The sequence below is a fragment of the Aegilops tauschii genome, chromosome 4 (genome assembly GCF_002575655.3).
Source record: "Aegilops tauschii subsp. strangulata cultivar AL8/78 chromosome 4, Aet v6.0, whole genome shotgun sequence".
Lineage (NCBI taxonomy): Eukaryota > Viridiplantae > Streptophyta > Magnoliopsida > Poales > Poaceae > Aegilops > Aegilops tauschii.
Genome location: NC_053038.3, coordinates 496,600,815 through 496,616,419, shown reverse-complemented (window position 1 = coordinate 496,616,419; position 15,605 = coordinate 496,600,815).

The following is a 15,605-nucleotide window of genomic DNA, read 5'->3' as shown; positions in this document are numbered from 1 at the left end:
AGGGGGAGAAACATCATAAGATCCAACTATAATAGCAAAGCTTGCGATACATCAAGATCGTGCCGAATCAAGATCACGAGAGAGAGAGAGAGAGATAGATAGATCAAACACATAGCTACTGGTACATACCCTCAGCCCGGAGGGTGAACTACTCCCTCCTCGTCATGGGGAGCGCCGGGATGATGAAGATGGCCACCGGTGAGGGTGGCTACAGAGGCTTGCGGCGGCGAAACTCCCGATCTATTCTGTTCTACGATGGTTTTAGGGTATATGGAGATATATAGGCGAAAGAAGTCGGTAAGGGGAGCCACGAGGGTCCCACGAGGGTGGAGGGCGCGCCCCATGCCTCGTGCCTTCCTCGTTGCTTCCCTTACGTACACTCCAAGTCTTCGGGATTGCTTCCGTTCCAAAAATAACTCCCCCGAAGGTTTCATTCCGTTTGGACTCCGTTTGATATTCCTTTTCTGCGAAACAGTGAAACAAGGAGAGAAACAGAAACTGGCGCTGGGCTCTGGGTTAATAGGTTAGTCCCAAAAATAATATAAAAGTGTTTAATAAAGCCCGTAAACATCCATAACAGATAATATAATAGCATGAATACTTTATAAATTATAGATACGTTGGAGACGTATCAATGTCAACTGCCATCGCGCCCTTCGCTGGGTCAGGAATCAGCGTCTTCAGCTCTTCTTTACTGGCCTTCATGAGCACTGCATTTGATTCATTCTGCATCTCAGGCATGGAGCCGAAGTTCGAGCACACCTCCATGGTGTTCTCGAACTTGGTCCGGTCACCAGCCGTCCACCCGAGGAAGAAGGCCCTCCAGCCAATACCCCAAGGGAAGGGGTTGGCGTTGCAGCTGGAGCAAGAGCTCATGGCGATGGGGAGGAGGAAGGTTGACAGTGAGAGAAGAGAAGGGGTGGGTAAGTAGTGGTGGGCAGGGTGAGTAAATATAGGGGGGATGGAGAGGAGGAGAAGAGTGACAGTCATACCATTGTAACTACAAGCTCTTCAATTAGCCATGAACTCTGTGTTGTGCGTGACTCCATGAATTGTGTGCAGATCGAGGGGAGCAATGAGATGGGCACGGAGGTTGACAACAAGGGCAAGCAGCCCCTTCACCCAATGCCCGACGAGGTTGTGCTGCCGCCCACCACCGAGGAAGACCCGAAGACGCCTGAGGGTGGCGACGACGAGGGCATGGAGGAGCCCCCCAGCAACAAGCGCCGCAACTACGGCCACTACCATCAGGAGGATGGCCCAACTCACTTCTGCAAGGTCATCCTTGCACCGAAGCTTGAGTGCATCCCGATGCCCCTGGACTTCACCAAGCACTTCGTCGCGGTGCCGACGGAGTTCAAGCTCAGGAACAACACCGGCTGCTCCTGGAAGGTGACGGTCAAGCTGATGAATGGCAGGGTGACCCTGGATCAGGGTTGGGCCACCTACGCAGCCGTTCATCAGATCAAGATCGGCTACATGGTGACGTTCAAGCTCCTCACTCCCGACACCCTCAAGGTCATCATCTTCGACGACGATGGCATTGAGGTCGTCAACAAGTGCGGGAAGCACGACGAAGCCTTCGCCTCCAAGGAGTAGGGCCGGGCCACCTCTTTCCAGGATACTATCGAGTCTGCTTTGAACATGTCTATGGTTTATGCGTTGAACTGTTATGAAGTGCGGTACTGCTTATATCTGAATTATGCTAGTTGATGCTCTGTTTATACTCTGTTGTGCTTATGATGTGTGCTGCCGAAGTGTGGTGGTAACCTCACCAACTAGACAAAGAGGTTACCACACACCAGGCGTTGCATACAACCAAACACCATGCCTTGTGTTTATCCACTAACATGCAGGCAACCAAACACCAGGAAGTGTGGTTCGTGCCATGCAGGCAAGATGGCATGTAGGCAACCAAATGATACGTCCATTTTGCATCATGCTTTTATATCGATATTTATTGCATTATGGGCTGTTATTACACATTATGTCACAATACTTATGCCTATTCTCTCTTATTTTACAAGGTTTACATAAGGAGGGAGAAAGCCGGCAGCTGGAATTCTGGGCTGGAAAAGGAGCAAATATTAGAGACCTATTCTGCACAACTCCAAAAGTCCTGAAACTCCACGAAAGTTATTTTTGAAAATAATAAAAAATACTGAGCGGAAGAAATACCTGAGGGGCCCCACACCCTGGCCACGAGGGTGGGGGGCGCGCCCCCTGCCTCGTGGGCCCCCTGTTGGCCCTCCGGTGCCCATCTTCTGCTATATGAAGTCTTTCGTCCGAAGAAAAATCATAAGCAAGCTTTCAGGACGAGACTCCGCCGCCACGAGGCGGAACCTTGGCGGAACCAATCTAGGGCTCCGGCAGAGCTGTTTTGCCGAGGACACTTCCCTCCGTGAGGGGGAAATCATCGCCATCGTCATCACCAACACTCCTCTCATCGGGAGAGAGCCAATCTCCATCAACATCTTCACCAGCACCATCTCCTCTCAAACCCTAGTTCATCTCTTGTATCCAATTCTTGTCTCCATGTCCGGGATCGGTACCTGTAGGTTGCTAGTAGTGTTAATTACTCCTTGTAGTTGATGCTAGTTCGTTTATTTGGTGGAAGATCATATGTTCAGATCCTTTATGCATATTAATACCCCTCTGATTATGAACATGAATATGCTTTGTGAGTAGTTACGTTTGTTCCTGAGGACATGGGAGAAGTCTTGCTATTAGTAATCATGTGAATTTGGTATTCGTTCGATATTTTGATGAGATGTATGTTGTCTATCCTCTAGTGGTGTTATGTGAACGTCGACTACATGACACTTCACCATTATTTGGGCCTAGAGGAAGGCATTGGGAAGTAATAAGTAGATGATGGGTTGCTAGAGTGACAGAAGCTTAAACCCTAGTTTATATGTTGCTTTGTAAGGGGCTGATTTGGATCCATATGTTTCATGCTATGGTTAGGTTTACCTTAATACTTCTTTTGTAGTTGCGGATGCTTGCAATAGGGGTTAATCATAAGTGGGATGCTTTTCCAAGTAAGGACAACACCCAAGCACCGGTCCACCCACATATCAAATTATCAAAGTACCGAACGCGAATCATATGAACGTGATGAAAACTAGCTTGACGATAATTCCCATGTGTCCTCGGGAGCGCTTTTCTCTATATAAGAGTTTGTCCAGGCTTGTCCTTTGCTACAAAAAGGATTGGGCCACCTTGCTGCACTTTATTTACTTTTGTTACTTGTTGCTCGTTACCAATTATCTTATCACAAAACTATCTGTTACCTATAATTTCAGTGCTTGCAGAGAATACCTGCTGAAAACCACTTATCATTTCCTTCTGCTCCTCGTTGGGTTCGACACTCTTACTTATCGAAAGGACTACGATAGATCCCCTATACTTGTGGGTCATCACCAAACAACATGTATATGGTGCATTTGAGGCTGCATTTGCATAGCCAGGTTGGGTGGAGAAGTGTATGCAATGCGGGTACTGTAGCGCACGGCAACCAAACACGCCCTAGGAGTATGATTTTTTAGATAACAGACATGAGGAGCGCCCGGCTTTATTAAATTAATAAAGCCGACATCGGCAAAAAAAATCACGGTACAACAGGGTACAAAATAGATAGCGGGTACATGTTCCACTAAAGGGACAGCTCAAAGCGAACCAACCTGTGGTTGGATGGTTTAAGGGTTGTGGTATCCCCAGCCCACCAGGGTTCAAGCCCTGGAGCTCGCATTTATTCCTATATTTATTTTAGGATTTTCGGCGATGTGCATTCAGTGGGAGGAGACGTTCCCGTCGATGATGAGGTGCTTACGGTGACTTCGTAAATTTCAAGATTATATGCCGGCTTAGTCTTTCGGAGGTGCTCATAGGGGTAGGGTGTGTGTGTGCGGTCATAGGGATGAATGTATGCGCATGTATATGAGCGCTTGCGTCTGTACTATGTTCAAAAAAAAGGTCAAAGAAACTGTTGGCAGGATGAAGAATCTCCGATCTTTTGGAGAATAGCCTCTGAGACTTTACTGTCCTTCCTCTTCCTTAGAGGTCACCAAACCTGAAAAAAGATAGACCATTTGAATATATTGTTAGCCGGATGGAACTGAATTGTTCCTTCGATAGCAAGCTTGTTACGAGAAGTCCAGAGTGCCCACGGAAGCATACAAAAAGAGCTCCAAGCCAACCTACGTTGCTGACCACGGCAAGCTTTGAGGAGGGAGAAGATGTCGGCTAGGGAGCTAGGGTTCCAGTTGAGTCTGAAGCCCTCTCGGACACAGCTCCACAAATTTTTTGCGGGGGCACAATGAAAAAGAATCTGATTAGCATTCTCCGGCTCACCACAGGGCGAGCATCACCCATTACCAGGCCCATGAGTATTAAGGAGGTTAATGGCGGACGGCAAATGGTCTACCGTGGCTCGCTAGATAAAAATGCGAACTTTCATAAGAACCTGGTGACAGAGTTGAATCCGGCAAATCTCGGGTAGGAGATTCCTAACTGGTAGCTTTGGCACGATGGTAACAGCTAACATGACACAAGGAGACATGATGTTTACTCAGGTTCAGGCGCTCTCGAAGAGGTAAAACCCTACATACAACTTTGTTTGTATTGATTGTGGGTGGCATACAGAGTACAGGTTGACCTACCTCGAGAATGTGTATGAATGAGTTCTCCCTCTACGTTCTACACCCCTCGGTTTATATAGACATCGGGGGTACCTAGGGTTACACATAGGTCGGTTACGTCTGAAGATAAATGTGCCTAATATTGCATTCATGCCTTGGAGTATGCACCAGGTCTTCGGAAGATCCCATCTCGATTCCTCAACGGGGCTTGATGAAGATGACCCACAGACTAGTCATTTGGGGGTCCTCAGCCTAGCCCACGTCTTCTGGGAGCCGATGTGGTCAACACCCCCTTATCCAGGAGACTATCAGTAGCCCCCGAACCGATCTTCAAGCCGAAGACTATCCTGGGATGGCTGTCCCCCATATATGGTCTTCGGCCTTGCAAACTCGCTCAACATCTTCTTCGCGCGTCTTCTTCCAAAGCGACCAAAATCTTGTCCGAGCCAGGTCAAAAAAAAATCTTGTCCGAGGAATAACACACCTCAAATACCCGAGGAGCCCCAATTGAGCTTCCCAAGAGACGTTTCTTTCGTCGGATCCAAAGATTCTTTCAGTGCAAAGAGAATCAATCTGCACGCTTCCCTTCTTGCCTTCCCCACTTCCATCCCCAGCAATGGCCGGGAAGGGAATCCGTGCCGTGATAATAAATTTCTTAATATTGTTCTCTAGTTCATTAGGTATCCTATTATTATTATTATTATTATTATAGGAATTACTATAATTATTAAAGAGATTACCGGGGTATGGCCTAGGATTATTGAAATATCCTCTATAAGCATTATCACTGAAATTATTTCTTGAACTAAAATTCACACCAATAGCATCATTATTTTGATCCATCAAAGTAGACAAAGGAATATCATATGGATCAACTTGAGCATTTTTAGTAGCAAACATATTCATGATAGCATCAATTTTCTCACTCAAAGTGGATACTTCCTCAACAGAATTTACCTTCTTACCAGTTGGAACTCGCTCGGTGTGTCATTGGGAGTAGTTTGCCATCATGTTGTCGAGAGGCTTCATGGCCTCTCCAAGTGTTGTTCCCATAAATGCTCTACCTGCAGCTGAGTCTAGAAGGTTTCTTGAAGCAAAGTTTAGTCCTGCATAAAAAAATTGTACTATCATCCATAAACTTAATCCATGTGAAGGACAATTTTCAACCATTAATTTCATTCTCTCCCAAGATTGTGCAGCATGTTCTTGCTCATGTTGTTTAAATTTTGTAATTTGATTTTTGAGAGATAGATGTTTGCGATCCCTTGCCCGCTCGATTAAAGAAAGTGGGATCTTGCCTTGCATTTTTTAGATTATCTTAGCAGGGGGGATATTTAGCAATAAAAGCATATTTGCACTTGTTCCACAAATCAATACTATTTTGCGGTAAAGATGAAAACCATGCTTTAGCTCGATCTCTAAGAGAGAAAGGTAATAATTTTAGTTTCACAATATTATTATCAACATCCTTTTCTTTTGCATATCACATAATTCAACAAAAGTATTAAGATGGGATGCAACATCTTCATTTCGATTTCCAACAAATTGTTCTTTCATAGCAAGATTTAACAATGCAACATTTATATCATATGACTCTACACAAGAGCCGGGAGGAACAATGGGTGTACTAATAAAATCATTTTTATCAGTATCGAGAAATCGAACAACTTATTATTTTCTTGGTAGACATGATGGCGCTTCAAGCAAAGATAACGCACATGATATTTTTATTATTTTTATTTTTTTGAAGTGGGGGAGAGGAAAAAGAGAATGCGGATAAAAAGGCAAATGGTGGAGAAAGTAAAACAAGCAAATTGATAAATGTGAGAGAAGGAACCTGGATTTGTCAGGTGAAGCCTTCGCGTCAACGGCGCCAGAAATTGTTCTGCTACCTGTGATAAGTGTTGGGATTCCCCGAAGATGAAGGGCGAAGTAGTGTAGTAGCGAAAAGTATTTCCCTCGGTTAAGAACAAGGTTTATCGAACCAATAGGAGACACCACACAAATAAAATAAAAGGTGCCTACACACAAACAAATGCTTGCACCCAACGATAGCAAGGGGTTTGTTGATACGTCTCCAATGTATCCATATTTTTTTCTTTCATGCTATTATATTATCAATCTTGAATACAAGATTTGATCTATCTACTTATACAAGATTTGATCTATCTACATACACACACAAACGAAGTTTAAAAATACCTTGCTACAATTTATTTACTTTTATTTTGTTTTGCAATTTATCTATCTACTTATACCAGATTTGATCCTTGCAAGTAACGAGTTCAAGGGGATTGAGAACCCTCTTGCCCATGTTGGGTGCAAGTATTTGCTTTTGTGTGTATGCAAGTGTTGTTCACTGGAGTTTGCATGATTCTCCTTTTGGTTTGATAAATCTTGGTTCTCACTGAGGAAAATACTTATCTCTACTGTGCTACTCCACCGTTCCTCTTCGAGAAAAATCCCAACGCAACTCACAAGTAGCAGTTGTCAATCTCCTCGTTTTTGCCAATTGCAAGGATTAAATCTGCTAGTGATAGATAGATATAATAAAATAGAAAATAAAAATAAATAAATTGTAGTAAGTATTTTTAGGGTTTTAGTAAATATAAAGCGAATGGACACGGGGGCCATAGTTTCACTAGAGACATCTTCTTCATGAGCGTAGTACGGTGGGTAAACAAACTATTGTTGGCCAATTGATTGAATAACACATAGTTATGATGATTTTTCATGGCATGATCAATACATAGGCATTACGTCTATGACAAGTAGACTGAAATCCATATGCATCTACTACTATTACTCCACCCCTCGACCGCTATCGAGCATGCATCTTATGGTATTAAATTCATAACAAACAGAGTAATGCTTGGAGCATAACGACATAATGTAGACAAAGTGAGACCAAATAATATGTTTGAACCCCGTTGTTTTACCCTTAGTAATACAATGTGTGCCCTGCGACTCCTCCTGTCACAGAGTAAGGACACCGCAAGATTGAACCTACTACCGAACACCTCTCACAGTGAAGATAAATCAATCTAATTGGCCAAAAGAGATAGATAGATCAGAGAGAGATACAAGGCTATAAAATCACACGTAATAAATCTAAAAAAAGACTCAATTAATTTCAATGAATAATCTGATCATAAACCCACAATTCATCGGATCCCAACAAACACACCGCGAGAATTGCATTGAATAGATCTCTGAAGAGATCATTTTATTGGATATCAAAAAGAGAGAGAAAGCCATCTAGCTACTGCTATGGACTCGTATATCCTGTAGGAACTACTCACACATCATCATGGAGGCAACAAGGTCGATGAAGATTGCCTCCCCAATGATTTGCCCCTCCGGCAGAGTACCGGAAAAGGCCTCCAGATGGGATCACGGAAGAATAGAGGCTTGTGGCTGCGGAATAATTGTTTCAGGTCTCGCTCTGGTGGTTTCTGGATTTTAGGGAATTTATAGTCCCTCAAACAACACAAAGTTCCCACGCAGCGTCCATGGCCTTGGTACGGATAGTAGCACTTAAGCATCTACAGCCGGACTTGGCAAATCCGACCCCTCAAACGCTCGCGGACGCGTTCGCGGACAGTGACCGGTCACGTCTCAAATAATGCATTCCACATCCGGATACCTCAGAACCTCAAATCGATATTATTACATGCAACACGGCGATCTTTGAGCGGAGCTTGTCCGGCTCCGCCGTGCCCATGTCCGGTGTTACCTCTCCAACGTATATATAATTTTTGATTGTTCCATGCTGTTATATTATCATTCTGGGATGTTTTACAATAATTTTATATTCATTTTATATCATTTTTTGGTACTAACCTATTGACATAGTGCCAAGTGCCAGTTGTTGTTTTCTGCATATTTTTTACATCGCAGAAAATCAATACCAAACGGAGTCCAAACGCAACGAAACTTTTTGTGGATTTTTTTGGACCAGAAGACATCCAGTGGGCCGGAGAAGCGCCTGGGGGTGCTCCGAGGGGAGCACAACCCACAAGGGCACGCCCTGGTGGGTTGTGCCCACCTCGGGTGCCCCCTGAACCAACTCTTTACTCTATAAATACCAAAATATTCCAGAAACCCTAGGGGAGTCGACGAAAATCAATTCCAGCCGCCGCAGAGTCCAGAACCACCAGATCCAATCTAGACACCATCACGGAGGGGTGCATCATGTCCATTGGTGCCTCTCCGATGATGCGTGAGTAGTTCTTTGTAGACCTACGGGTCGGTTGTTAGTAGCTAGATGGCTTCCTCTCTCTCTCATTTGATTCTCAATACAATGGTCTCTTGGAGATCCATATGATGTAACTCTTTTTGCGGTGTGTTTGTTGGGATCCGATGAACTTTGAGTTTATGATCAGATCTATGTTTTTATCCATGAAAGTTATTTGAGTTTCTTTGATCTCTTATATGCATGATTGGTTATAGCCTCGTATTTCTTCTCCGATATTTGGGTTTTGTTTGGCCAACTTGATCTATTTATCTTGCAATGGGAAGAGGTGCTTTGTAGTGGGTTCGATCTTACGGTGCTTGATCCCAGTGACAGAAGGGGAACCGACACGTATGTATCGTTGCTACTAAGGATAAAACGATGGGGGTCTATATCTACATAAATAGATCTTGTCTACATCATGTCATCGTTCTTATTGCATTATTCTGTTTCTCCATGAACTTAATACACTAGATGCATGCTGGATAGCGGTCGATGTGTGGAGTAATAGTAGTAGATGCAGGCAGGAGTCGGTCTACTAATCTTGGACGTGATGCCTATATAATGATCATTGCCTGGATATCGTCATGATTATTTGAAGTTCTATCAATTTCCCAACAGTAATTTGTTCACCCACCATTTGCTATTTTTCTCGAGAGAAGCCACTAGTGAAACCTACGGCCCCCGGGTCTCTTTCTCATGTTATTTGCCTTTGCGATCTATTTTATTTGCCTTTTATTTTCAGATTTATTAAACAAAAAAATACAAAAATATCTTGCTGCAATTTATTTATTTGTCGTTCGATCTATCAATATTTACAACTCTCTCGCGTCCGTTTGCCTATCTTGGGCGCCTCTACCCGAAAGGGATTGACACCCTTTTACACGTCGGGTTGCGAGTATTTGTTATTTGTTTGCAGGAGTTGTTTACATAGAGTTGCTTGGTTCTCCTACTGGTTCCATAACCTTGGTCTCATCACTGAGGGAAATACCTACCGTCGTTGTGCTGCATCATCCCTTCCTCTTTGGGGAAATAACGACGTAGCTTCAAGCCGCATCAAAAGGAATTTCTAGCGTTGTTGCCGGGTAGGATCTTCAACATCTACCAGGTTCCTAATCACAAATCTTATCTCCTCGCAATTTACATTATTCGCCATTCGCCTCTCGTTGTCCTCTCCCCCACGTAACAAAAAATTTGCCGGTTTTATTCGCCCTCTTTTTCATTCGCCGTTTTCTTGCCGGATCTGTTTTGTGTGCAATCTTGTTTGCTACTCTTATCATTACGGATAGTTCTTCCTCAATTGTGTGCACTCCCGAGAACGAAGTTCTCAACTTTAAACAAAGAGGAGGAGATAATTTAAAAGATGTTTGGTATAGGATTTGCAATGCTCATAATAGATCTATCCGTAAGCAATCTACTGTTGTTGTTCTTCGCTGTTTTTATGTGGGCATCACCACTTGGTATAGATTCGTACTTGAGGTTACCGGTGGAAATTTCTTGACGTGTCCTTCTCTTGATGCTTTTAATGCTATGGGAAATTTAGTGGGCCTTATGATTAACGAAACAACCTTGACTCTTGAGCATGTCATGGAAAGATTAGATGCTATTGAAAAGAAAATGCTTACCGAAGATTGATACGTCTCCAACGTATCTATAATTTTTTATTGTTCCATGCTATATTATATTCTGTTTTGGACATTATTGGGCTTTATTATACACTTTTATATTATTTTTGGGACTAACCTATTAACCGGAGGCCCAGCCCAGAATTGCTGTTTTTTGCCTATTTCAGAGTTTCGCAGAAAAAGAATATCAAACGGAGTCCAAACGGAATGAAACCTTCGGGAACATGATTTTCGGAACGAACGTGCTCCAAAGGACTTGGACCCTACGTCAAGAAAGCTACCAGGAAGCCACGAGGTAGGGGCGCGCCTACCCCCCTGGGCGCGCCCTCCACCCTCGTGGGCCCCACGTTGCTCCACCAACGTACTTCTTCCTCCTATATATACCTACGTACCCCCAAACTACCAGAGACGGAGCCAAAAACCTAATTCCACCGCCGCAACCTTCTGTACCCGTGAGATCCCATCTTGGGGCCTGTTCCGGAGCTCCACCGGAAGATGCATCGATCACGGAGGGCTTCTATATCAACACCATAGCCTCTCCGATGAAGTGTGAGTAGTTTACCTCAGACCTTCGGGTCCGTAGTTATTAGCTAGATGGCTTCTTCTCTCTTTTTGGATCTCAATACAATGTTCTCCCCCTCTCTTGTGGAGATCTATTCGATGTAATCTTCTTTTGCGGTGTGTTTGTTGAGACCGATGAATTGTGGGTTTATGATCAAGTTTATCTATGTACAATATTTGAATCTTCTGAATTCTTTTATGTATGATTGGTTATCTTTGCAAGTCTCTTCGAATTATCAGTTTGGTTTGGCCTACTAGATTGATCTTTCTTGCAATGGGAGAAGTGCTTAGCTTTGGGTTCAATCTTCCGGAGGAGTAATAGTAGTAGATGCAGGCAGGAGTCGGTCTACTTGTCTCGGACGTGATGCCTATATACATGATCATACCTAGATATTCTCATAACTATGCTCAATTCTGTCAATTGCTCAACAGTAATTTATTCACCCACCGTAAATACTTATGCTCTTGAGAGAAGCCACTAGTGAAACCTATGGCCCCCGGGTCTATTTTCCATCATATTAATCTCCCATCAACAAGTTATTTCTGACGCCGTTTTTATTTTGTTTTCTTTACTTTGCATCTTTATCATAAAAATACCAAAAATATTATCTTATCATATCTATCAGATCTCACTCTCGTAAGTGACCGTGTAGGGATTGACAACCCCTTATCGCGTTGGTTGTGAGGATTTATTTGTTTGTGTAGGTGCGAGGGACTCGTGCGTGGCCTCCTACTGGATTGATACCTTGGTTCTCAAAAACTGAGGGAAATACTTACGCTACTTTGCTGCATCACCCTTTCCTCTTCAAGGGAAAACCAACGCAGTGCTCAAGAGGTAGCAAAGATCATATTGAAAATTTGTATAAAAAGATGCATAATTTTGCCACTAAAATTGGGTCAAAAGTGGGAGAAGTTTTTAAGTTGTTGAAAGAAAGGGGGACTGTAATTCATGAGATAATTGAAGAAAGCCCGTCTCGGATTGAAAAACTGGAAGAAATCTTTAGTAATTTAAGCACAGCTTTTGCCTCCGCTAAAACTATAGAAAAAACTCTCGTAAAGATTGGCAAGACTACTCAAGTTACTAAGAACAAGGGTGCAACTTCTAGTAATAATAGTAAGGAGGATCTTAAGATGAATAGTATTCACCCGGATTTTGTTGAAGTTATAAGAGATCCCTTGGGCAAAAATGAATTCTTTAAATTCGTTCCTAGGAGTATTATGATTGAAAATCTTTATGCTAAATCTTTGAGGAATTCTAAGTGTTTTATTGAAGAGTTGGAGAAAGATGACAAAACTTAGATCCTTGCTTTATGCCTAGCTAAGGGCGTAAAACGATAGCGCTTGTTGGGAGGCAACCCAATGAATAAAATTTATTTTTACTTTTTGCTTGTGTTATGATTGTGTTTTTTGTGTTTTAATTAGTGTTTGTGCCAAGCAAAGCCTTTAGGATCTTCTTGGGTAATAGTTGTTTGATCTTGCTGAAAAACAGAAACTTATGCACTCACGAAAATAATTTTCATAAATCACGGAAAAGTGCTTTTGCCCTGATTCTTTTTGCAGAAGATTAATATACAAATTTCTCAGGTCTTCCTAATATTTCTGAATTTTTGGAGTTTCGTAAGTATTCGAAATATTCAGATTGCTACAGACTGTTCTGTTTTTGACAGATTCTGTTTTCTTTGCGTTGTGTGCTTGTTTTGGTGATTCTATGGTTTTCTTTAATGAGTTTTTGCCATAGAAAAGTTGCGATACAGTAGATATAATGCAAAAAATAAAATATGAATTGGTTTGCTACAGTACTTATGGTAGTGATTTGCTTTCTTATACTAACGGATCTCACGAAGGTTTTGTTGATTTTGTGTGATTGAAGTTTTCAAGTTTTGGGTTATCTTACGATGGATGAAGGAATAAGGAGTAAGAAGAGCCTAAGCTTGGGGATGCCCATGGCACCCCAAGTTATTATCCAAAGAGAAGCAAGCAACTAAGCTTGGGGATGCCCCGAGTGGCATCCCATCTTTCTTCTAACGACCATCGGGATTTTACTCGAAGCTATATTTTTATTCGTCACATACTATGAGTTTTGCTTGGAGCGTCTTGTATGATATGAGTCTTTGCTTGTTTTGCTTTGTGTTTTTAGTCTTGATCCCTTGCTGGACACACCTATTTGAGAGAGCCAATATTATGTCATGACTCGTTAGAATTGCTCTCTATGCTTCACTTAAATTTTATGAGCTATGGATTTGCTCTAGTGCTTCACTTATATCTTTTTTTAGCATGGTGTGCTTTAGTATTTTTTTAAGAAATGTTTCTTGCTTCACTTAGATTTGTTTGAGAGTTAGTAAAATTTTCAAGAAATTCTCTCTTGCTTCACTTAAATTATTTTGAGAGAAAGAAATATTATGCTCATGATCTTCACTTATATTTGTTTGAGCTTATCAAAACAACACATGAAAATTAGTCCCAAAGTGATAGATATCCAAGAAGGATATAATAAAAACTTTCATGAAGATCATTGGACAAAATAAACTTGATTCTTTGTAATAGTTTTGAGATATGATGATGTGATATGTGAGTCATGTTGATGAGTAATTATGCTTTAGTAAGAATATTGGTGTTAAGGTTTGTGATTCCCTGTGCAAGCAGGAAAGTCAATAGTCATGCAATGAAATTACATTCTACTTGTGGTGCATTATTCGGTGTTAATTATGCTTAATGCTCGCTTATGAGATATTCGTTTCTTGGTTTGTCCCTTCTCAATCTTTTGCTAGCCTTCATTTTGCACTAAGTAAAATCACTACTTGTGCATCCAAAATCCTTTAAACCAGTTTTGCCACATGAGTCCACTATACCTACCTATATGCGGTATTCTTTTGCCGTTCTAAGCAAATTTGTATGTGCCATCTCTAATTTTCATAATAAATTTCTCTTTTGTGTGCTCGTACCGCTCGCGAGGCGGTGAGGGGTGGCCAATATTTTCCATGCTAGATGTGTTATTCTCACGATGAGTGTTTATTCACTTGTCATTGCACGAGAGTAAGGCAAAGGTATTAGGGATGCCCAGTCCCGAAATGGAAAATGAATTTACTTTATGTTGTCAAATAATAAATTCCTTGGAAAGTGTTGGTATGGAGGGCAACCGTGGATTCGGCTAGCCATGAAAAGTGAAAGTATGGTGGAAAAAGGAATAAACTTTATTTTCTGTTTGGGAACCGCATATGATATATCTAGCATGGAAAGTGTTGGGAGCTCTAAGTCGTTTTCGTTGGTGGGAAAAGTATGGCTCTCAAAATGTTTTTATCTGTAAGTTTTTCGCTTTGAGCTCTGGCACCTCTACAAATCCCTACTTCCCTCCGTGAAGGGCCTCTCTTTTACTTTATGCAATTTTTATTTTTAATTTGAGTCTCCATCTTCTCTTATAAAGCACCAACTAGGGAGAAATATGATTGTACTTGAGCACTGGGTGTAGCTAATATGCGAGTGTGTTTCATGAATGGATCAATAATTGAGCATGATGGGCTAGGATAACTTATTTTAGCGTTGATATTTTGAAAGACATGGTTGCTTGTTGATATGCTTGAGTATTTAAATCTCATGTCAAAACAAGACTATTGCTTTGAACCATATAAAAGTCCAAATGTCCACGCTATAAAGAAAAGAATGACATGTTAGGCAACATTTCACATCAAAAATTCTGTTTTAATCATTTACCTACTCGAGGACGAGCAGGAATTAAGCTTGGGGATGCTGATACGTCTCCAACGTATATATAATTTTTGATTGTTCCATGCTGTTATATTATCATTCTTGGATGTTTTTCAATCATTTTATACTGATTTTATATCATTTTTTGGTACTAACCTATTGACATAGTGCCAAGTGCCAGTTGTTGTTTTCTGCATTGTTTTTACATCGCAGGAAATCAATACCAAACGGAGTCCAAACGCAGTGAAACTTTTTGTGGATTTCTTTTGGACCAGAAGACATCGAGTGGGCTGGAGAAGCGCCTGGGGGGTGCTCCGAGGGGAGCACAACCCACCAGGGCGCGCCAGGAGGCCCAGGCGCGCCCTGGTGGGTTGTGCCCACCTCAGGTGCCCCCTGAACCGACTCTTTGCTCTATAAATACCCCAATATTCCAGAAACCCTAGGGGAGTCGACGAAAATCAATTCCAGCCGCCGCAGAGTCCAGAACCACAAGATCCAATCTAGACACCATCACGGAGGGGTGCATCATGTCCATTGGTGCCTCTCTGATGATGCGTGAGTAGTTCTTTGTAGACCTACGGGTCGGTAGTTAGTAGCTAGATGGCTTCCTCTCTCTCGTTTGATTCTCAATATAATGGTCTCTTGGAGATCCATATGATGTAACTCTTTTTGCGGTGTGTTTGTTGGGATCCGATGAACTTTGAGTTTATGATCAGATCTATGTTTTTATCCATAAAAGTTATTTGAGTTTCTTTGATCTCTTATATGCATGATTGCTTATAGCCTCGTATTTCTTCTCCGATATTTGGGTTTTGTTTGGCCAACTTGATCTATTTATTTTGC